Source organism: Pinus tabuliformis, chromosome 3_2 (genome assembly GCF_031772625.1).
Source record: "Pinus tabuliformis cultivar Carrire ecotype Pingquan chromosome 3_2, CPIR1, whole genome shotgun sequence".
Taxonomy (NCBI): domain Eukaryota; kingdom Viridiplantae; phylum Streptophyta; class Pinopsida; order Pinales; family Pinaceae; genus Pinus; species Pinus tabuliformis.
Window position 1 is genome coordinate 465,671,349 of NC_142302.1, and position 25,056 is coordinate 465,696,404.

Consider the following 25,056-nt stretch of genomic DNA (forward strand, 5'->3'; position numbering starts at 1 on the left):
CATGTCAAACGAAGATCATATGCCAAAGTTATGACCCCGAGAAGTTGATGTACCAATTTACCTAAATGGGCCCATAGTTTTGGCGCTTCATCTCCTAGGGTTAGGTTTTTGGATGTTTAGGGATTTCCATTGTTTCTCAATGATAAATAGGCCTTTGAGCCTCATTATAACATAGTTCAGAGGCATGTAGCTCCCACATCTCTTCTCAGAGATAAGCTACCATCACTGAGCTAGTTTATTTCCATTCTGTCTGTAAGCATATTTCAGTTCTTTGATATTAATGAAATGAAGTGTTATTTCTATTACATCTTTTCGTTTGTGGTTATATCTTTATTTTTTGTGTTCATGTTTAAGTTCAGATCATCATCACAATTTATTTATTAAAATAAATCAAAATCTATAACATGAAGGGTTAATTACTTTAGAATCTACATATGTCATTACTAATTTTTTTATTTATGCATGCAATAGATAAAATACAAAAAATAGAGAAGAGTGAAATGCAATCACATTCCAATCACATTGAACATTAATATATGCTTTGGGAAACCCTTTCAGGAGAAAACCATGATGGAAGGTGAGGTTGCTTTGATTTCTTCTTCTTTTTTAATGGAAATATTGCAAACACAAAAGAGAAGACACTCTCTATGGAGTTACTTGAAACCTATGACTCGTGGGATGCGTGACAGAAACAAACCCCCTCTGTTCTACTCTCTCTCTATCAACTTTTAGCTACTCTGCTCTACTATGGAACAAAATGCAGTTGAATAGAATGGAACACATTTTCCTCCTAGTGGCCTAGTTATAACACATCTCGATAGCCAACTAGGTGCTAAGTTTGACTCCTTCAACTCTCAACTAAAGTTAGAACTTTGACCCTTCTAGATTCTTCTTCATAATATCTACATGGTTATCCCCTTTTTCATGAGTAACGGGGTTGATGTGGCATCTTCTTGAATCATAGTGGACAAAATAGGAAGGTCAACTTCTGAGTGGCATGACTTTTGCATATACACTTCACTTGTTGTATTTATTACACCATTGGAATTTTTTTTGAGTGTAGAACAACACCAGGGGGTTTGGCACAGATGATAGTTTTTGTACTCCAAAAAGCTTCATTTAATGCCTCAAACTTCCTCTAGAAGTTTTTAGACCCCAATTCTCCAAATTGGGACCCACTAGTAAAAATGGCCATGTAAGTTGAATCCTATGAATTTTTCACTTTGAAAGCATCAACTGTGGATGTCAAATAATACAATGATCCAATATGGATCATATCTCCCCATTTTGGGAGCCTTTTGATCCCAAAAATCTCTACTGAATGGGGTGATGAATTTTGTCCTCTACCTTCTCCCTGGGGTACCATTTAGCCTTGCCTACAAGTTGTCCTTTCAACCCAATCTGCCAAAGGTTGTGCTACCCTTGTCTTATAGTTCTAGAGATTTTTTGCAAACATATATCCTATTTTGACTTCACCTGAAAATCTAGTACTAAATCCATTATGTAAGGTAGGACTTGCTCCTCTTCTTAGTATGAGATGGAAGGCTCATAGAGTTTGATATTTTCCACATTCACCACAAAGTAAATGCACATGTATGGGGATAGATTGAACCTATAGGCATAATCTCCCACCTTTTATAGTATCTTTAAAGGACCATATCATACAACCTATATTTTCTTACTAGGGCCCTGTAGCCCCTCCTTGTTCAACTGTAACCATACTCTTTCTTCCACTCTAAATGATATGTCTATCATATGTTGGTCATGCATGGCATTTGTATTTTTCTTATGACTTCTTCAATGCCTCCAACACTTTTAAATGGATTTCATGATCTTCTTAACAACATCTTTTTCTCTTAAATCATCCCTTGTGAGATCCTCCCTAACTCCTCCTTGTTATCCCTATACTACATCCAAAGGTGAAGGTGACAAATATCCTAAACAAGTCTCAAATAGTGACTTACATAGTCCAAAAAGAACTAAGAAATTTGGTGTTCTTGTCTCCAATAATGCTCTTTGGTATTCCAAAATGCACCTCAATCTGTTCAAAGAATAAGTTTGTTTCTTCTTCCCCCCTAACGGTCTTTTTACAAGGCATGAAAATGCACATCTTGCTAAACTTGTCAACTACCACGAATAGGTTGTCATGTCCCTTTCTATTTATTAGTAAAAATCCCAATAATTTCATGGAAATGCTTTCCAATGGATGAGTGGTTATAGGTAAGGGTGATATGGACCCTGTTTCCTATTACTAGGCTTGTTGGTATGCCAAAGTATACATCCACTAATGAACCTAGTTACATCTTCTTGCATCATTGGCTACTACACATAGCCCTACAAATTGGAAATTGTCTTCCTAAAACCAAAATGGCCTAACAACTTTGGAGGTGTGAGCCCCCCTCATTTTCTATCATCACTCATATTTATGGACATATAGGTTTTGTAGCCTATAATGTAACCCATTTTGGAGATGATATTCAATTATGTTGTCACCATCATCCACATGACTTTTTCCTTGTAGCTATTGATACACCTCCTTGAAGTCCTCATCCTTTGCATATGCCTCTCTATATGCATCATGAGTGAAAGGTTTCAAGTTCAACATAGTTCCCAAAGCTATGATATTTTATGTGGGTGGCCATAAAATCATGTCAACCAACTTGATTGTGTTTCCCTGGAACCAAAGTAGCAGGTCTTTGGTACCGACCCCCAAATCACAGTGGACCTCCCTTTCATAACATTTTCAAATTGGATCCAACAACCTTCATTTCAAACCTCAAAAACAAACTTTCAGCCTTCCAAATCTGATCTTTGCAACAACAATACTTTAATTCTCATTTTCAAACAACTACTCTCACTTCTTCATAATAACAAAAATTCTTATTGATATGAACAATAGGCATCATTAGTATTAATGGAAAACATACTTCATTGACATGAGTGCAGTAAACAAGGAAACAAGACTTCATAACAAGAAAACTCAATTACAAGCTTTAGGTCAACATATTTTTTAGATAGGTACAATACTCGTCTTCTTCACCCTTCATTTTAGTATGCCTAGTCACAAAATTAAATCTACGACTCTATTACAAGATTAAGGCTTCGACCCTTGTATAGGAGATACATATAAATAAATTATGACTCAGAAAATATAGCGTGGTCCTTCAAACAACAAACAAACCTAGCCCTGTGCATGGATAACTAATTCAACCTAAAGGAAAATGTAGCTCAACCCTATGCAATAATAAAGAAATTTGACTCTATAATAAAATAAGCTTTGTTCTTGAAACTTGACTCAGATCCGACCCCTGAAAGCAAACACGATCTTTTGATCGTCAGAACAAGAAAAAAACATAATCTTAGCTTTCAACATTGTGATTCTCGCATTGGATTTCACTATGCAATGTTACCACGACCATAATGATTATTGACTATGTGCTTATGGTTTATGTTATGCGCACAGACAATGTGATCAATCACTTAAAGTGTCATTCAACACTTTTATATATATTTTTTGATACATATTCCAAATCGGGGCCTATCCAAACCATGGGAAACAATGACTTATCAACCTTTGTTTGACTGACACCGACACCCTTGAGGGCTTATCACTTTAGCTCATAGGACAACATTACAAAATTTTTCTCTTAACCACAATCCGGTTCCAACAACTTATCCCTTAGAGGATTAATGTTTTTACCCATGTAACCAAGCCATGTGACCACACTCTTAATCATCTAAGGGAATATTGATGCTTATGTCATCATGAGGAAATGTTGATGTCATCGGGCCACATGGCACTCTTTGGGTAGTGCCACATGTCACTCGAAAATGGCCCAATTGGCCACCAAAAAATGCCAGTTAGGCATTCCATGCGTCACCTTCCATACACTACCATATGTTTTCTAACATGCTACATCATCATCCTGTTGTCCATGCCACGTCATCCTATCTGCCATCTATTGTCATATGTCTTCGTCCCACTGGCCATGTCATCTGCCATGTCATGCCAAAGATCACGCTTGAACTAATTGCAGTGCCCCCATGTCATAGTCTATGTGTGTAGTCCCTTGTTATATCAAAGGTTGAGAATCATTTCGAGGTCCCCCTACCTACCTGATGTTTAACGAAGGGGGCACAGGTGACATTTGTCGCATATGCAACTAATATGCACATACCTCTATTGAGTGCACCACACAAATCTAATGGCTTGTCATATTGAATGGCCATAATTGAACTTCAAGCCTCCCCACCTTTTCCAAAGTTTAACGAGTGGGGGCGAAATTTGTTGTTTTGTGTGCATTGGAACCAGGAGTAGCTAGAACCCTACTTCAATTGCCGAACTTCAACCTTACTTTTCTCAGTGTTCCTTGTGGCTTATATCAAGTGGCATATATCATTGGAAAGCTCTCTCACAAGACTATGCAACCATACAACATTCATTCTTATTTGGACTAGGGACAAGAAATGGACTGCCTTTAAAGTTATCCACACTGCAACAACCTCTCATACAAGGGGAATACTTTCTTTTCTAGAATTGTGGAGACACAACGAAGGTTGCAAGTCATTATTAGACCAAGTCTCGAGAGGATGGGCTGCAGAGGACCCAAATTGGAATTGATGAGAGTCAAGGCTTGTGAGACAGGCATATAGCATTGGAAGCTAGTTAGTGAAACTATGAGCATTTTGGACCATAATATGGAGTGCAATAAATAGTGTAAACAACGTTAACTCTGGTTGATATTTCACATGAGGGAGCTCCTCACAAATAGTCTAGAAGCGCAAATGTCAGTCAAAGCAAGTGTGTAGAGTGCGAAAGGAGTTAAGTGCTATAGTTATTGTCTACGTGTGAAAATGTATTGGGATCGCTTGACCAATAAACATTCTCCACAGGGATATGATGTCACGTCCCTCAATCTCTTGACTCGATGGGATAGTGACAACCCACCCAATCACTTTCCCTTGAAAAACACTCCATATTAAGAAAATAAAATTTAATAACAAAACAAAATATTTATTAATTTATTAATTTTCTTTTAATTATTTTTTATAAAAAAAATTGATAAAAATATACCATTATTATTATCACAAAAAATCACATATTATAATTATAAAAAAATACTTAAATCAATATAATAATCCATAAATCATACTAAATAATATTATCAAAAATTTAAATCAAAATAAATAACATTATAGCTGTAAATCATAACCACTTAAATTACCCTTGACAACTTTGATTAAGATTACAATTTTTAATATATATATATATATATATATATATATATATATATATATATATAAATAATTTAACAATAAAATTAATAATATAATAAATTATTAAAATTCAATTTTAAATATAAATAACTAATTAAAACAAGTGTTAGTTGTGATAAAAGTGTGCACATCTTCTTTGGCTAAGAGCTCGTCTTCCTCGGACGTAAGGAAACAGGTTAACGGCCCAAGACCCAGAGGCATCTGGCAGGAGTGAAAGCCTGCTCCCTTACGGACCACCAGCGGGTTATTACAGGTGGCGTGGTTTTCCTTGATAACGGTGATGAGTCAAACCGACATTCGCGGATAGCAGCCAGAGATGGCTGTCCTCACCGTTGGTTTGACACCTGAGTTTGATAGGTTTTGCCACCTTCGGAAAAAAAAAAAAAAGTGTGCACATCACGATAAAATGTCTCTCTTCAGTAATTTACCTTTCAAGCTTGTTTCATCGATTAAAAGAAATTACTTTTATACCATGCCTCATTATACCTATTATAATTATTCTTTTACAGGTTCAAAAGCAAAGGGAATTTACCACTTTATTGCAGTTCAAATCCAAAGTGGTAATTTTTAGTCTACCTCTTAGTCTTAAGACAGGGATTCCGTTACAGACCAGGCAAAGTTCAGGATTTTGTATTTCTCTTTGTTATTTCCCTTACCGCCTTCTTGGTTAAAGACCATACTTTTAGAGCCTTCAAAGCTAAAGGGTAGCATTTAGTACTCACTTTGGTATCAATGGGTACACAAAGTATTCATACTATAAACACAATTTGTTGCTCTAAAGGGACTCACATTGTCCCTGTAATAATTTAATAAGCACAAACTTGACACTTTTTTAAAAGGACACATTCCTGGTCCCTATGATAATTTAATAAGCACAAACTTAGATTTTTAATGTGTCAATGTCAAAGATTTAAGAATACTTAGAGTTTGTTGCTTCTACCATAGGTATTTAGACTTGAAAAGAGATGGTGATAAGGATATGTTGTATAAATGGTTATTGTATGATAAAACAATAATTAATAATTATTTGTTAAAGTGAAAACTATATATTATAAAAGTTAAAAGGTAAAAATGGATGTGATATGAACTTTTTGATTTGCATCATAAAACTTTGTTTTATTTATTTTTAAATATTATAATTCATTTAAAAAAAAAAAAAACCAACAACAACAAGGTTTTGGTCTAACAAATTTTTGGTACGTGTATCACATTTAAATAAATATTTGGTGTGAGATGTTATAATGGTGAAAAATTTGAAGTGTGATGCATTATATTTAAATAGAGATTGACACAATGTAATCTAGAAAATGCTAGTGTAGAGGTAGAAATCTAAAGGAGATGCAATATGTTATTTGAAAAGAAAAAATAAAAAATAAAATAAATAAATTGTGGGATATATCACAAGAAATAGAACTTTAGGTTTATACGATATGTCATGATGACAATATTTTTGAATGTGATACACTGTGTCATGGCCAAATCACATGATTCAAAAGTTTTCTTCTTTGTGACATTTTGCGTGAACCAAAATTTTTCTTCCTTGTAATATGTCACAAGTAAAGGTATTATAGGTGTATTGTGATGTGTCACATTCAAGTAAAATTTCCCACAATAAAGGAATGTTTGAGAAAGTGTGATATGTTGCATGGATGGAAACTTTAATGTGATCAATATGTTGTGTCACAAGTAATTTTGATTGTGGTATGTTGTGTTGTGACTAAATTAACTTTGAGTGTGATATGTTGTATCAAGAAAAAAGCAACTTCAAGTGCAATATGTTATTTTGTAACCATAACAAATTTGAGTGTGATACCTTGTGTCACAACAGATATAATTTTGAGTGTGATACAACACAAGCAAGTAATGCCATGAAACTTTATCTTATGTACCACTTATGTATCACAATTTATAGCAACTTTGGCTTAAAAAAATTGTTTTGAGTGTATCACAACAAAATAAAGTTTTGGTGCAACTCATTTTTAGAAACCCATCTTATGGGTATCACACTTAAACAATGTTTTGGAGGGAGATGTGATGGTAGAAAATTTGAGCAAGTGCAATGTATTACATGAAAATAAACTTTAGCATGATGCAATATGAAAAAGGCTATCACAAAGGTAGAAATATTAAGGAGATGTGTATATCACAAAGATATACTTTGTTTGATATAGCACAAGAAAAAATATTTTGGTTCATGTGACATGTCATAAGGAAATATTTGAAGGGTTTGAAAGAAAGTGGAAAGTCTCCTTTGTTGTGATGAAGGAAAGTCTGAGAAAGTTTCATGTGCCACATAGATAAAGACTTTGATATGGTTTATTATGTTTGACTATATTTTAATTTGGTTGGCAATAGTTGACATGTTTTACCATGGTTGAGTGTGGTTTACCATGTTTAACTATGGTTGAGACTGTTGTAGACCTTGTTACTCATGGTTGATTATGGTTGACTTTGCTTAAGCATAGATGCTTATAGTTAACCATGTTTGATCACGATTGAACATGGTTAACCATGTTTGACTATGGCCAAGCATGGTTGAGAATGGTTAACCACGTTTGACTATGATTAGTTATGGCTAACTATGGTTGACCATGTTTGTAACCACCCCCTCCCACATTTACTCAATTTCATTGGCCTGTTAGGGAAACATGAGATGAAGAGTTACTATGACATGAACCGACCTCCTAGGTCTATTTAAGGAAATGGGGCCTACAACTGAGACTTATTGACCACAAAATGACATCCTACAAGAACTACAAATCACCCAAGAGCTAAAGAAACACCCCAGGTGGTCAATCCTTGAACTAGAACTTTGTTTTAGTGACCCAGACTCCCAACACACCCTTGACACTACTTGCATGTAGTTGAAGGCCTCCAACCGCACTCACAAGCCTTGGTCCATGCGGTTGTGACCTAAATTACTCAGTTCAGTGCATGCGGTCTCGAGATCTGAGTCATAATTCCAGGCTAGCCTCCCAACCCCTGCCTAGAACTGCTTGAGACTTCTTAGAATGATAAATGACATAAGGACGATGCTAAACATACAAAACTTGAACAAGAACTTGACCTAACCAGGCTTAACCATGACAACCATTTCTTCAAACATATGGTGAACATGTAAACTACAGGTCGTGAATGCATATATGATCATAGGAGTCTGAAATTTGTCTGAGAATCACCACGAAGGTCTAATTCCATCTCATAATAGTTGCAATAACACTTGTTAGCCCATGAATTCATTAACCATCAAATACCTATCAAATCTTGAACAAGATTTAGTTAGAGCACATTACAAATCCATGCTTATAACCAACATATAAACAGATTATTAACCATGACAAAGCAATTGTCAAATCACCATAATAACAAGTACAAGTACTCATATATTACAATAGGAAAATATCTCTTATTAACTAATGAAAACTCCAACCAAGTTAGGGACTTCCACGTACGACCCGACCATACATTGGGCTAAACCAAATCTTCTTTTATTCAATCACCCTCGTGCCATCTCAAGACATAAATGACCAGGGATTCCCAAAGATTAAACCACCTCCACCCTTAGGCTATCTTGATCCCACCAAAACCGGTCAAGAGATCACAAAGCCCAAAACAAGTTTGGATGCCTCAGAGTTTCTTCATCAATACCTTGAGGAATTTTCCTGTCATCACCCACCTATCAAGGGATTCCTAGAGATTAAACCACCTCCACCCCCAACCCTTGGGAATTTTCCTCAGACCACTTCACTCGATTCCAAAACCTTCAGGCAATCCAAAGCTCAATCGAGAAAAGAATCCCATCACACCATGGTTATCTAGGAAATGGAAAGGCAAGGCTGAAACCACTGTCAAACCAGGAAAAGCCCATGCCAATGACAACAAATGAACCAAATGGGAAAATGAATGCACCATGCATTCACACCTCAGCAAGGAAATCACACATGCAACCTATTACCTACAAAATCCTCCTACAGAAGTTGCTTGATCCAACCTTCCTTGCTTGTCCTTTGATTTCCTTTGTTTTCCTTATCTGTCCTTTGCTTTCCTTCCCCAATGCTAGAGTGCTCCAAGAATTCTCTAAGTGTGCAAAAGTATGAGAGAATAGAGAGCTCCAAAATTGAACTGACAGAAGCTAAAACCAACAAAAGCTGTGAATTGATCCTCATAAGCCTTTTTATCATTGTGACCTCTATTTCCTTAATTTTTCCTTTAATTTCCCTCTTCATGCAAATTTGTGACCCTTCATCTCCCTTTTCTCCTCTTTTCATTTATTTCATAAATAAAATTCCAATTAATGCCTCTTTGCCTTTGCTAATTTCCTTAGCCATAAATGATCCGAAGTGACACCCACTAGGATGTTTTTCCCAACATTTAGCTCGGAAGACATGTCCCGTGACCTTGGTCTTATCCGTTTGCCTTTATTAACTTTATTTCATGGACTTTTAACCCGATGTTGTTACAATGTTGACTATTGCTACACATGATTGACTTTGATTAAGCATGGTTGGTAATGGTTTTATCATACTTGAAGGTCGTTCTTGACTTGATTGACTTTCATTGGTTATTAACTTTCGTTAACTATGCTTGACTATAGTTGAATTTGGTTAACTATGGTTAACCATGCTTGACAATAATTGACATGTTTTACTATGGTTCAATGTGGTTTACCATGTTTGAGTATGGATGACTTCAATTCATTATTGTAAACCTTAGTCACCCATGGTTGAATTTGCTTACCACACTCACTTATAGTTAACCATGTGTGACCATGGTTGATCATAGTTAACTATGATTGATTATGTTTGACCATCGTTGATAAAGTTTGGACATGGTTAATGAACATTATTTAGCATGTTTGAGCATGATTAACTATGTTTAACCATTATTGATTATGGCTGGCCATGTTTTTTACTATAGTTTATTATGGTTGGTCGTGTTTTTTACCATGGTTGGCTATGATTTGACATGCTTGAGAATGGCTAACCACATTTGATTATTATTAACTATAACTAAACATGGTTAGCTTACTTAAAAATTGTGTCACATTGAAACATTCATCTTGGCTAACTTTGTTGAATTTTTATGTTCCCTAATGTTTATGTGGCATCATGACATTAATCAAGGGTCATGTCACATTGATTTTAGTGGTGGTCAATGGTTGATTTTGGTTGACACGTGGTTAACTATGGTTGATCACAATTTATAAAAACTTTGGCTTAAAAAAATTGTTTTGAGTGTATCACAACAAAATAAAGTTTTGGTGCAACTCATTTTTAGAAACCCGTCTTATGGGTATTGCACTTAAACAATGTTTTGGACGGAGATGTTGTGATGGTAGAAAATTTGAGTAAGTGCAATGTATTACATGAAAATAAACTTTAGCCTGATGCAATATGAAAAAGGATAGCACAAAGGTAGAAATATTAAGGAGATGTGTATAGCACAAAGATATACTTTGTTTGATATAGCACAAGAAAAATTCTTTTGCTTCATGTGACATGTCATAAGGAAATATTTGAAGGGTTTGAAAGAAAGTGGAAAATTCTTCTTTGTTGTGATGAAGGAAAGTTTGAGAAAGTGCCTTGTGCCACATAGATGAATACTTTGATATGGTTTATTATGTTTGACTATATTTTAATTTGGTTGGAAATAGTTGACATGTTTTACCATGGTTGAGTGTGGTTTACCATGTTTAACTATGGTTGAGACTGTTGTAGACCTTGTTACTCATGGTTGATTATGGTTGACTTTGCTTAAGCATAGATGCTTATAGTTAACCATGTTTGACAATATTTGACTATGGCTAAGCATGGTTGAGAATGGTTAACCATGTTTGACTATGATTAGTTATGGCTAACTATGGTTGACCATGTTTGTAACCACCCCCCTCCCACATTTACTCAATTTCACTAGCCTATTAGGGTAAACATGAGATTAAGAGTTACTATGACATGACCCAACCTCCTAGATCTATTAAAGGAAATGGGGCCTACAACTGAGACTTATTGACCACAAACTGACATCCTATAAGGATTACAAATCACCCAAGAGCTAAAGACATGCCCCAGGTGGTCAATCCTTGAACTGGAACTTTGTTTTAGTGACCCAAACTCCCAACCACACCCTTGAAACTACCTACATGTGGTTGAATGCCTCCAACCGCACTCACAAGCCTTGGTCCATTCGTTGTGACCTAAGTTACTTAGTTTAGTGCATGCGGTCCCAAGATCTAAGTCACAATTCCAGGCCAGCCTCCCAACCCTTGCCCAGAACTGCATGAGACTTCTCAGAATGATAAATGACATAAGGACGATGCTAAACATACAAAACTTGAACAAGAACTTGACCTAACCAAGCCTAACCATGACAACCATTTCGTCAAACATATGGTGAACATGTAAACTACAAGTCATGAATGCATATCTGATCATAGGAGTCTGAAATTTATCTGAGAATCACCAAGAAGGTCTAATTCCCTCTCATAATAGTTGCAATAACACTTGTTAGCCCATGCATTCATTAACCATCAAATACTTATCAAATCTTGAACAAGTCATAGTTAGAGCACATTACAAATCCATGCTTATAACCAACATATAAACAGATTATTAACCATGACAAAAAAACCATAAAATCACCATAATAACAAGTACAAGTACTCATATATTACAATAGGAAAATATATCTTATTAACTAATGCAAAAGCCAACCAAATCAGGGACTTCCACGTACCACCTGACCATACATTGGGCTAAACCAAATATTGTTTTAGCCAATCACCCTCATGCCATATTCCAAGCATGAATGTGAGATCTCGAGACATAAACTACTAGGGATTCACAGAGATTAAACCACCTCCACCCTCAGGCTATCATGATCCCACCAAAACCGGTCAAGAGATCACAAAGCCCAAAACAAGCTTGGATGCCTCAAAGTTTCTTCATCAATACCTTGAGGAATCTTCCCATCTCCACCCACCTATCAAGGGCTTCCTGGAGATTAAACCACCTCCACCCCCAACCCTTGGGAATTTTCCTGAGACCACTTCACCCGATTCCAAAACCTTATGGCAATCCAAAGCTCAATCGAGAAAAGAATCTGATCACACCATGGTTATCTGGGAAATGGAAAGGCAAGGATGAAACCATTGTCAAACCAGGAAAAACCCATGCCAATGACAACAAATGAACCAAATGAACAAATGCATGCACCACGCATTCACACCTCAGCTAGGAAATTGCACATGCAACCTGTTACCTACAAAATCCTCCTGCTGAATGTTGCTTGATCCAACCTTCCTTGCTTGTCCTTTGATTTCCTTTGATTTCTTTTTCCGTCCTTTACTTTCCTTCTCCAATTCTAGAGCGCCCCAATAATTCTCTAAGTGTGCAAATGTATGAGAGAATAGAGAAAACTCCAAAATTGAACTGACAAAAGAAAATACCAACAAAAGTTGTAAACTGATTCTCAGAAGCCTTTTTATCAATGAGACCTCTATTTCCTTAATTTTTCTTTTAATTTCCCTCCTCATGCAAATTTGTGACCCTTCATCTCCCTTTTCTCCTATTTTCCTTTATTTCATAAATAAAATGCCAATTAATGCCTCTTTGCCTTTGATAATGCCTTTGCCAATTTCCTTATCCATAAATGAACTGAAGTGACACCCACTAGGATGTTTTTTCCAACATTCATCTTAGAAGATGTGTCCCATGACCTTGGTCTTATCCGTTTACCTTTATTAACTTTATTACATGAACTTTTAACCCGATGTTGTTACAATGTTGACTATTTCTACACATGATTGACTTTGATTAAGCATGTTTGGTAATGGTTTTATCATACTTGAAGGTTGTTCTTGACTTGATTGATTTTTATTAGTTATTAACTTTCGTTAACTATGCTTGACTATAGTTGAATTTGGTTAACTATGGTTAACCATGCTTGACAATAATTGACATGTTTTACTATGGTTCAATGTGGTTTACCATGTTTGAGTATGGATGACTTCAATTCATTATTGTAAACCTTAGTTACCCGTGGTTGAATTTGCTTACCACATTCACTTATAGTTAACCATGTGTGACCATGGTTGATCAAGTTTGGACATGGTTAATGAACATTATTTAGCATGTTTGAGCATGATTAACTATGTTTAACCGTTGTTGATTATGGTTGGCCATGTTTTTTACTATAATTTATTATGGTCGGTCGTGTTTTTTACCATGGTTGACCATGATTGGACATGGTCGAGAATGGTTAACCATGTTTGACTATGATTAACGATAACTAACTATGGTTGACCGTGTTAAATATAATGAAACATGGTTAGCTTACTTAAAAATTGTGTCACATTGAAACATTCATCTTGCCTAACTTTGTTGAATTTCTATGTTCCTTAATGTTTATGTGGCATCATGACATTAATCAAGGGTCATGTCACATTGATTTTAGTTGAATTTGGTGGTCAATGGTTGGCTTTGGTTGACACGTGGTTAACTATGGTTGATCATGTTTGAATGTGGTTAACCAAAGTTGATTATAGTTGACCATGGTTGAACATCATTAACCACAATTAACCATGTTTGACTATGATTGATACTGTTTGAACATGCTTTCCTATGGTTGGCCATGTTTGACCATCATTGAGTATGGTTGAACATATTTGACATTGATTAACTATAATTTTCTATGATTCACCATGGTTAACAATGGTTGTTGTTGTTTAACCATGGTATACTATAGTTGATCATGTTCGACTATGGGTAATGATGGTTGACTATTTTAGACAATTTTTAACCATTTTTACTATGGTTGACCATATTTGATTGTTTTCGACTATGATGAAACATGCTTGATGATGGTTAATGATGGTTTGACCATGGTCGATTATGTTTAACCATTGTTAACACTGGTTGACCATGTTTGACTAGGTTGACTATGATTAACCATGTTTGACTATGACCGCAATCTATGACTACAGTTAATTATGGTTGACCATGTATGACCAAGTTAATTATCACTAAACATGGTTGACTTTGGCTAAAGTATGATTGATAATAGTTGATTATGACTCGCAATGGTTGATTAATGTTAACAATAATAAAGGATGTAGATATTGTTTGACCATGGTTAACTATGGATAATGAGGTTTTGGACCCTTGATTTGTTGTTTTTATATTTTTCTATTCTTGGAACAATGACTTTTTTCCACTAGAGCTTTCATAATTTGACAAAAACAAAACAAAACAAAAGTGCGAAGAATGCTTTGGTGGGCATGGGGATGGGGAATTTTGGGGTTAAATATCTAATTGAGAAAACAAATGAATTTATATTGCATGTTGGTGTTATGCTGGGTGATGTGGTGAGCATGGACTACCCAATTAGAGTCAACCTACAAAGATGATCTCTTAGACCTAAAAAAGCCCCATGACATAGTGAACAACCCATGCTTAATTTGAGTCCCATGCTTGAACTATGAGGGATGATGCTAACAAATGGACAACATATGCATATACTATCTAGTGGGGCTCAACCTTCAAAGGTGATCTCTTGGACTTAATGAATCCCCATGACATAGTGAACACCCCATACATGATTTGGTTTGATACTTTGAGCTATCAAAGTGAATGCTAAGGAATGGATGATGGAGGAAGGTTATGTCGTTTTTTAACGAGATCAATGAGGATGAACAACTTAAAGGTCACAAGAAGACATAAATTGGACACAGATTACATAAGGGGACTGATTTTTTTCCAAAACTCTTTTCTTGCATCTTCAATACATGTACTTGTTTGATAAGAACATATTGTGTTGCTTCAAACTTTCCCAAACAATATAAAGATATATTATATAAAGTACCACTATATAATAAAACAATGATGAAATATTTATAAGATTTAATATTTATGTAACATTCAATTTTATTCATTATTAAGAATAACTCTAAACTTTTAATGTAAAACATAAAATTCAAGAAAATTTATGTATTTATTTTATTTTATTTTTTTCATTTATTTTCTAATATATTAATTACGTTAATAGGCATGCTTCTTTTGGACTAGAGTTTTCAAAATTTTAATTTAATTATTAGGTGAATTATAGAGATTTAACCTTTATGAAATATTCTAGACATTTTTTAATAGTAATCATACATCAAAGGTTGAAATTAACTAAAAAAAAGTTATGTCACTTTTACCCTTTTAATTAAATTGATTAATTAAAAAAAATGTCACATGAACAAATGTCATATGAAATGAGTTGTAGTTTTTTAGGCCATGAAATCAACCCATGAGATTGTAACAAAGTCTATTTACCAATTAAGAATCTCTATGGTTAAGTGGGTTAGAATGTCAGTGATAAAATATCTTGTTACATGTTTTTCTAAATGCATATATGTTTAACTCACATATTAATATTTTTATAATTAATAATAATAATAATTTAAAATAAAGTTATAATTTATTTAGCGTTTATAAATTTTAAAATTCTAACAATGTGAGATGTATCCTGAAGCAAGTGTTTTGATGTTTATGATGGACTGATGTCTATATTTGTTTATCATATATGTGTGTGTGTGTGAGAGTGATGGATTGATGTCTCTGTCTGTTTATCATATATGTATGTGTGTGAGAGAGAGTGAAATATATATATATATATATATATTAAAAAAAAATGTATGTGTATGGAATATGTTTATTTTGGAATAAGATTTGTAGAATTTTAATTTAATTATCAATAATTATTAGGTTGATGGTGCAAATTTAACAAGTATGAAATATTTTAGGATATTCTTAGTAGTATTCACAAATTAAAGGTTGAGAATTATTTTCAAAGTAATTGTGCCATTTTTTCCTTTAATTAAATTGATCAATTAAAAAAAAAAAAAAAACATATGAACAAGTGTCATATAAAATGAGTTATGGTTTATTTGGATATGTGGTATTGATAAGCTTTGGCATTGGTCCATGATGTTGTAATAAAGCTTCGATACAAATTAAGAATCTCAATAATAAAGTGAGTGTGAATCTCTATGGCTAAGAATCTTGTGTCATGTTTTTTTAAATGTATATATGTTTAACTTATATATTAATTCTTTTTATAATTAATAATAATAATTTGGTTAATTTTTATAATTTTTTAATCTATGCAACAAGAGATGTATCATGAAGTAAGTGTTTTGATGTTTATCATGCATTAATGTTTATCTGCATTGCCATTTAATTTATATAGTTGCTCTAGTTATATTTTATATAAGGAATATATATGTTTCAGTTTTATAGAGATTGTTTAAACTCAACAAGCACCAAACCATTAGAATATAGTTCATATCATTTATAAGAATTAAATATGATAATAATAATTCCTCTCAACTATAAGAGATAGATGACACACACTTAAAAAATGTGTAGTTTACGTAGGAGCAGGGAATTGCTTGGATGGTTTGATGGTCAAAAGTGGCAAGGGAAAAAAATGAGGGGATAGTTTGATGGTTAAAAGTGGTGGGGAAAAAATATCTAGATGGTTCAAAAGTGACATGAAAAAATTCAAAAAATTAACAGAAACAATTGTTTATTTGAATCGTGTTTTTCATAGTGGAAATAGATTACTACGTTAAAAAAACAGCAAAACCCCATCCAAACATGTACGAACCAGACGGCAAAGCTAATTAAAAAAAATCTATAGAGATATTTTGATGATGAGAGAGTTATGGGAAACTGCAACAAATGAGAGTACATTCCATTATTCGAAAGCCACATTTAATGTTTGAGAGGAATGTTAGAAACTATTTGGACACACAGTACAGCGTTGGCGCCCTTTATCCCCTGCGTACAGCGGAGCAGCTTGTACTTTTCTGTGCATTTTAGAGATCTGTCACGTGTTAAACAAAACCTCTTTACTTTTTTGAGGTTGTGCTGAGGTGGACGAAGCATAAAACAGAAAGCAAGAAAATATTATTTGTTTTTATTGGATATTTTTAATTATACATTATATTCTGTTAATTATTGAATTTAAGTTTCCGTGATCTATATCAAGTATATGAAGAAGAGTTTTTGGTGAAAATCACATTTTGTCGAAGCTTTTCTAACCAATAAGTGTGGTTCATCCACAAGTTCAACAAATGAATTACTATGTGATTTTCACCAAAAACTCTTCTATAAACTCTGTTAATTTTTAACCTACTCTATCCACTCCGCTAAATAGTCATGGATAGAATTTGAAGGGTAAAATTTTTGGTCAAATATAATTTAAAATTGGAGAAGTATGAAAATTATCAAAGTTGAGTATTTCTGTTTTGAATTTTAATTTTGGTAGAGACTTGCATTTATTAAGCCATCTATAAGTTACTAGATTTTTTCATTTCAAAATGATTTTTTAACCCTGATAAAAATCAAAATCATTCAAAAAATAAATATTTTTTTTAAACATAAAATTTTAAAAAATTATTACTTTAAATTATTAAATTAATTCATATATTTAAAAATATAATTTAAATACATTTGTAATATATTTAAAATAAATAAATATTATATGGAAAAATTTCAAAAGACTCTGGAGTATGTTTTAAAAGTGTATTTGTTTCGGTAAGAGCTTGTTTTTGTTGGAGATAAGGAAACAGGGTAATGACCCAAGACTCGAGTAAAAGTATGCTTCTTTATGGACTATCAACTGGTTATTTCAGGTGACTTGATTTTCTTTAAATAATAGTGATAAATCAACCTGCATTCATGATTAACAGCCAAAACCAATTTAATAACTAAATAATTTTTCAAAAAAACAAATTTAAAAAACACATCTTTAAATTAATAATGATTTTACAACTGCTTCTCAAGCAACCATGCTCTTCCCAGATGTCACATCTGATTGTCTTTCGTCAATATATCTTCGATAGCTGTAAAGTGGTTTTGTCTCTTTTCCTTTTTACTTTTGACATTTTGAAAAGGGTATTCAAAAGTTTTTAGAAAAGGAAAAGTTTAGATAAGAAACCGACAAATAGCACTAGCAACTTGCATAAAAAATGTATTCACTATTCTTTATTAAGAGAGTTTATCTTTATAAGTTTATCAGTGTATATATGTATATATATTTTTTCATATAGACACAAACAAATTTGAAGTAATTTTTTAATAGATTTTGTTTGAAATTTAATTATAAATTGGAAAAATTTTAGTTTTAATTTGTTAAGTCTATAGTATTAAAGGTTTTCAAAGGTGTTGAATCTATTTTTGCATTCAAAAATACAATTTAAACTATCAAACATCACAATCTCATTCAAAATTGTTTCAGCAAATTCCAACTAAAAAAACCTAAAAAACCCCTACTTCTATTGAAAGAATACTAAGTATCCACATTATTTTTTATTTAAAATTAAAATAAAATATTACCTTTCCAATTATTTAAAATATTAACATTTGTAAATATCTAGTTGAAATTACAATTTAAAAAGCAATAATAAACATATTTGTAATTTCATTTATAACCTTATAATACTAATACTAATAATTTATAGTTTTTTTTGCCCTTTTTTGGGAAGGAATTTCAAAGTATTAAAAATGACAATTTAAAACTTTAAACACAATCACAAAATCAAACATGTTTATGAACAATCATATCTGTGTATCCATATGATGCAAGAGCATGACATCTTATATTTATATTTTGAGCTTAACCATGGGAATCATGTTCCTTCTAAATCCCATTAGAAAAGAAGAAACTGTAATAGATTTTGAGGGACCTTGTTGAAGGGTGATAATTTTATCAAAAATACTATAAAAGAAATGAAGAGATCCTATTTGTGTTACATGTCCAGGAACATGATTGCATCCATGGATTATTATTTACATTAAGATCTTTATGATTTTGAGCTTCCTTCAATCCATAGAAACACAAAACCAAGACAAATTAGTCACTGAGACTACCGAGTATCTTATTTTTATTGAGAATATTGATTCTTCACTTTATCACTCAAACAATGTGAAAATGTATGAAAGAGTGGGATATTAGAGCATAATCCCTACTATGTAAGTTTAACGATAATAAAAATTATGTTACCTTATCCCTAAATTTCTTAAGAATCCTACCCAACATTAAAAACATTGTTCCAAGCATTAATACTACAAAGGATGTGTATCCTTGATCTTAGGCTTGGGATTACATAGACTAAAGAAAGCTATGGTGCATTCTCAAAATATTTGCAAAGTGTCATTAGAGTGATGACAATGTTGTTAGAAATAAGAAGAAGAAAGTGAAAGAGTGCAATAGATAGCACTTATTAACGAAAAACTCAATGATGATTTTGGAGAACAAGGGAGTCAAGATTTTATGACACTATCAATTTAATTATCAATATCACAAATTTTATTTTTGTAATCCTAATTTTAGGTTTTGTGATGTCTACTATTTTCTTGTTGTTGTAAGTTTGAAACCTTTACATTAAAACAATGCATATAGATTCCTTATACAAGGGAATAACAATAGCATTCACACACAATAGTAAGGGATTTTCCTTGGAAACCCTTAAATGAGAAAAACACGCTTGTGACTCATTGTATTAACTTCACAATTTACAATGTAAAACCCTAATCCATTAACTAATTAGATTACAATAGTAATTCCTCAGTGAAATTAGATGCAATGCTCCAAAATACAATTGGTTTAAAAATACCAAAAATAGGCTAAAAATGGGTCAAGGTAACTATTTTTTTGTTCGAGTGCTTAGCCTCCAAACCTCTAATGCAATGTACAACACTTGAAGCTAACTGTGGAAGGAATATAATACATTCTTAACATTTTTAATCCCATAAATAATCATTGAATAGTTTTATGTGGAAAAAGAAAAACTATGCAATATCTTTATGATGAGCTTGGCTAAACTTGAATAAAATTGGTGGATTGTTAAGAGATTTAAATTCAATCCTTAGTTATGTATTTTGTTCTCATTATCTATTTGTATTAAAGGATATGTAATTAATTATATACTAAGTTTTTCCAAGTCCACCGATAACTAAAATAATAATCATATTATATACCAAAGTTATAACCATCTTATGAATTTTAATAAGAAAACACATAACATTATGAATGCAATAAAATAACTATGAATCAACATGTTCAATACTATTAGTGAGGTGGAATAAGTGAAGATGACAAAAGAGAGATGGCCAAATTTCTCTAGTGCTCAACATACATTCTTTCTCTTCAAATTGCATTCAACAACTTATTTGTACTTAATCTTACTAGTAAGCTCCCAATGTCATTATAATTTGCATCCATGGCCCGTGACTAATTGTTTTGTTTTCTTTATAGAGCTAGGAGTGAAGGAAGATATAGAAAACAAAATGGTGTTATGGTGAGCCTTAGAGGCAAATATATCAAAGAAAATGACATTATGATGAGTGTTAAAGGCAAATATAACAAAGAAAATGGCATTATGGCCAGTGTGGGATCCAAAAACATGAATTACATAAACTAAATGTGATGACAATTCTCGTATTGACAAGAATTGATGATTCTCATAACGCATGAATTCAAGTGGGGATTCACAAAGACAGTGTGTCTAAGTTTCTTTGGGAAACTTCCATCAAATGATAAAAAATAGTGGATACACCAATATGGTGGTAGGATATTTATCTAGGTGGAAGATATGTGATGGATTTAATGTTGTGGAAAGGTACACCCTCTTAGGGAAAATATACAAACCAACTAAAATAGAGATGAATTTAGCCTTTAGATGTCAAAGGAAAGTATTGTGTGATGAACCAATGCTCATTGACCAACCGAACATTAGAAGTGAGGACATTAATGGGTTATTGAAAATATGATCTTTATTTTGACATTTTATGATATTTATTTTCATTCATAAATGACAAGCGATTTCAAAGATTTACCTTTTTTGAAAGTTGGCTTTTGAATTACCCTTCTAGGATGGGTTTTAACCCATTTGAAGGGTTGTGGAGGGTTCAATTTTGATCATTATTGTATACTAGTAACATGGAAATTTTCATGAACATGTGTTACATTCTTGATATACGTATATGTATAACATGAAAGGAATGGAGGATGTAAAGGTTTTCAGCTACCATCACAATGCCCTTTGAGAATATTTGTCTTTTACCCAAGACTACACTACAACAAATCCATGTGATTAGCTTCCTCTTACGCTCTCTTTTTTTCTTCCATTGATTGCTTGTCTATTTTTTTCCACCTTTTCGAAAAACTGGAGTTATTTATCAGGATGGCACTAATTTTGGTTTTATTTATTTATTTATTTTTTTCGCCAATCACAGTCAGTTGACAGTAAAGTTAGGGATATTTAGAATCGACTTTAGCACTAACGTAAATTCCTAGTTTAACTTCTTCTTTAGCTCCTGATGTAGCTTCTTGTATAGCTTCTGGTGTAACGTCCTATTTTGCTCCTGGTTATGGCATTATTTTTAGCGTCCACTTTAGCTTCCTTTTTAGCTTTCTTTTTAGCTTTTTGTGTAACGTCCTATTTTGCTTCTCATTATGGCATTGTTTTTAGCATCCACTTTAGCTTCCTTTTTAGCTTCCTATGTAACATCCTATTTTGCTCCTCGTTATGGCATTGTTTTTAGCATCCACTTTAGCTTCCTTTTTAACCACGCATGAAATATTGTACAACATTGATCCAGTCACTTTCCTTATACAACCCTACGCCATCATAATGATAAGCCAAGTCAAGTACGTTTCATTGTCATTTACTTGTAGGATTTGGATTTAAGGGATGATATGACTTTTTTCTGTTACACATGCCAAGGATGACTTTTGTAATTAAGTTGGGGGGAGGAGTGTACCATATCTATGGTATAATACACTATGACTATACCCCAATTCAGTAATTACCATATGAATGACGCATAATACACTTATCCTAATTCTGTAATTATCCATTGTCATCGTTAATCTTTCTGTCATTTCTGAAAATCAATGTGACTACTTGGAAATCATTCTTGGTAGTTGTCATTTATGATGAAAAGCCAAAATTTAATGAAAGGGTAACCTTAATTATTCCCTACCCATTGCCAAATTTCATTTGAATGATATTCTCTACCCTAGCAAGTGTTTTTATTTACCAAGTGCGGCCTTGTAACAATCTATGAGAAGTAACAGTCTCTGAAATAACCATGGGAGAAGTAACGATCCATCGTGAACTAGACCCCATTGATGTGTTGTTACACCATCCAGAAGCCTTAGAAATATTTAGGAATGCACAGTGGTTATTCTACTTTGAGAAGTTGCAGTGTTTCAACGAACATATTAATATGGAATTCACACAAGATCCACAGGAGAAACATTCATAGGTTAGAGGACTCATAATTGTTGTTATAGAGGACATAATTGCTAGGGTGACAAGTTTACCTTAGACAGGGGCTCACTAGTTTTCTAGGAAAATAGTAGTTCCAACAACTAGGGAAATATATTTACAAACAAGAGAGGAAGCAAGGAGCAAGAGGAGAGGTATTGATAGAACATCCCTTCCTCCCCCTTGGGATGATGTGGATTTCTTTATTCATAAGTTCATTACTTGTGAGGGAAGTTTTGGAATAGTATTCAATTATCATTTTTAGTTATTGGCACATCTTCGTAATGGATAACTGATAAATTTGCCCTATTATTTGATAAAACCTTTACAACATATGGTAGAGGCAACATGTATGGGAAAACATACAAAGATCTTTTTAAATAATGAATCCATACAAGTGGGGAGAAAATTTTAGATAAGAGAGGAATAACTTGTTAATGGGTTAATTAAACTCCATAAATAGGTTATTCCTCTCTTATCTAAAATCCAAAGATCTGCTTAACCAACCATGCGCTCATAAAGTTAATCATAATTCATTCACTGCAACAATAGGGAAGTACACGGACTGGTTTATTGGAAAAGTCACATGCACCAGCCACTAAAACAGAAGAAAGTGAAAGTGAAGAATAGGAGTTAAGTGCTAAAAAATTCTAGAAGATAGAGCAGTTAAATCTCCCAGACAAAGTAGAGCAACTACACTTCCTATACAAAGAAGAGTGGTTACACTTCTTAGACCTCATCGCAGAAACCCTAAGAGATGGAGTTCCATAAGAATGTCTCCTGGTACATATGTTGAAGGAAAAATAGCATGCACTAAAGAGCCTCTGGATATATCCAGTGGAAAATTTGAGGATAGTTATTATGGATGACCTATTGAGGAAGAAGCCCTAAGGTAAATATTGTTGAAACAAGGGCACCTAGAACAACTTCATCTGAAGCAAAGGTTCCTGAAATAGAAATGCCCAGGGAATCTAGGGAAGTATCTGAAAAATCTACTCCTGTAAAAATTGTGGTAAAAAAGAGGAAATTTGAGAATCAATTAGGTGGAAAGAATCCCAAGAAGAGAGTGTGGGTAAATATTACACCATTAGCTACCCAAATATCTGAGGAATGTATTGATATAACATAACCAAAGGAGTCTGAGGGACAATAGAATGAAGAGGAAAAATAATAATTTGTAAAATAACATACCTTGACACGTGAAGTTCATGTTGTTCCACCTGAATCAAAGGAACCTGAGGAACAATAGAAAGAGGAGGAGCTCAAAAAAGAACAAGAAGATGTCTCTTTACCAAGTAAGTCTGAAACTTACCTCCTTATTCAACAAATTAATAAATTGAAGGAGGAAAATGAGAATTTAAGGAAAAAATTTACCATGGTTGAAGGTAGCTTCAGTCTAGAAAACAAAATGGATTAGAAACCATGGTAGAAGTGGTAGAAGTAATGTCACTTAGATTATGTGATGGATGTAAGAAAGTGTTGGAGGAAGCAGATTGTGAAAGGCCAACCACTATTTTGATTGAAATTCAAGTTGGAGAGAAAGATGAAGAATTCCAAACCACTATTCCACAAGAACTTATTGAATATGTTATTGTTACATAAGAACCAACAGTTGAAGCAGAGAGGGATGGAGAAAAGCAGTGTGTTATTCCACAAGATATGTATATGACGCTACTATTACACAAGAATAGTAGTTGAAACAGAGCAAACAAAATGAAAATTGTTTGTTGCTCCACAAGAACCTATCGATGATGTTGTTGTTACATGAGAACCAACAGCTGAGATATCACATCTAGTGGAGAAAGGGAATGAAGAGATGCTTCAGGAAACTATTAAAGTTTTCGATGTAACAGTAACAAAAAAAACTCAGTCAAAACCTGGGGAGTTATTGAATTCAACATTTTTTATTGAGGAATTGGAGAAGTGGAGGAAATTAGAAATCTCACTGAAAGTTGAAGTTATTCCTATGAAACAACATAAGGAATTTGTTGATAATTTAAAGAGGACATGGTCTAAAAAATTGAACATTCAAGACTCGGTGAGGATTCAAGAAGAAAGGAAGTAGACATTGTTGCAAGTGGAAGAATTGCAAAAGAAAGTACAATTATTACAATAGGACGAGTTTATGTATGAACTTGTTCACAATATATTATGTTGTATACATACTTCTTCGTTTTATCCCCATTTTTGAAATAAAAGTGTTTCCTTTTTCAATTGAAAACCATCAAGGAGAAATGACCATATGAGGTAAGAGAGGTTCAAGACTTTCTAGAAACTCTCCAAAAGGCCACTTTTCCATAACAACATCTACTATGTGAACTATTAATGCATGACTATATTTGTTTTATGGAAATATCTCTTAAACTCACACTATACGTTGGAGATGTTTAGTTGAGAACCTTTGTGTCTTTTGTGCAAAATAATGTTATTTGGAAGGTTGCTCATGATATTGTAACAAC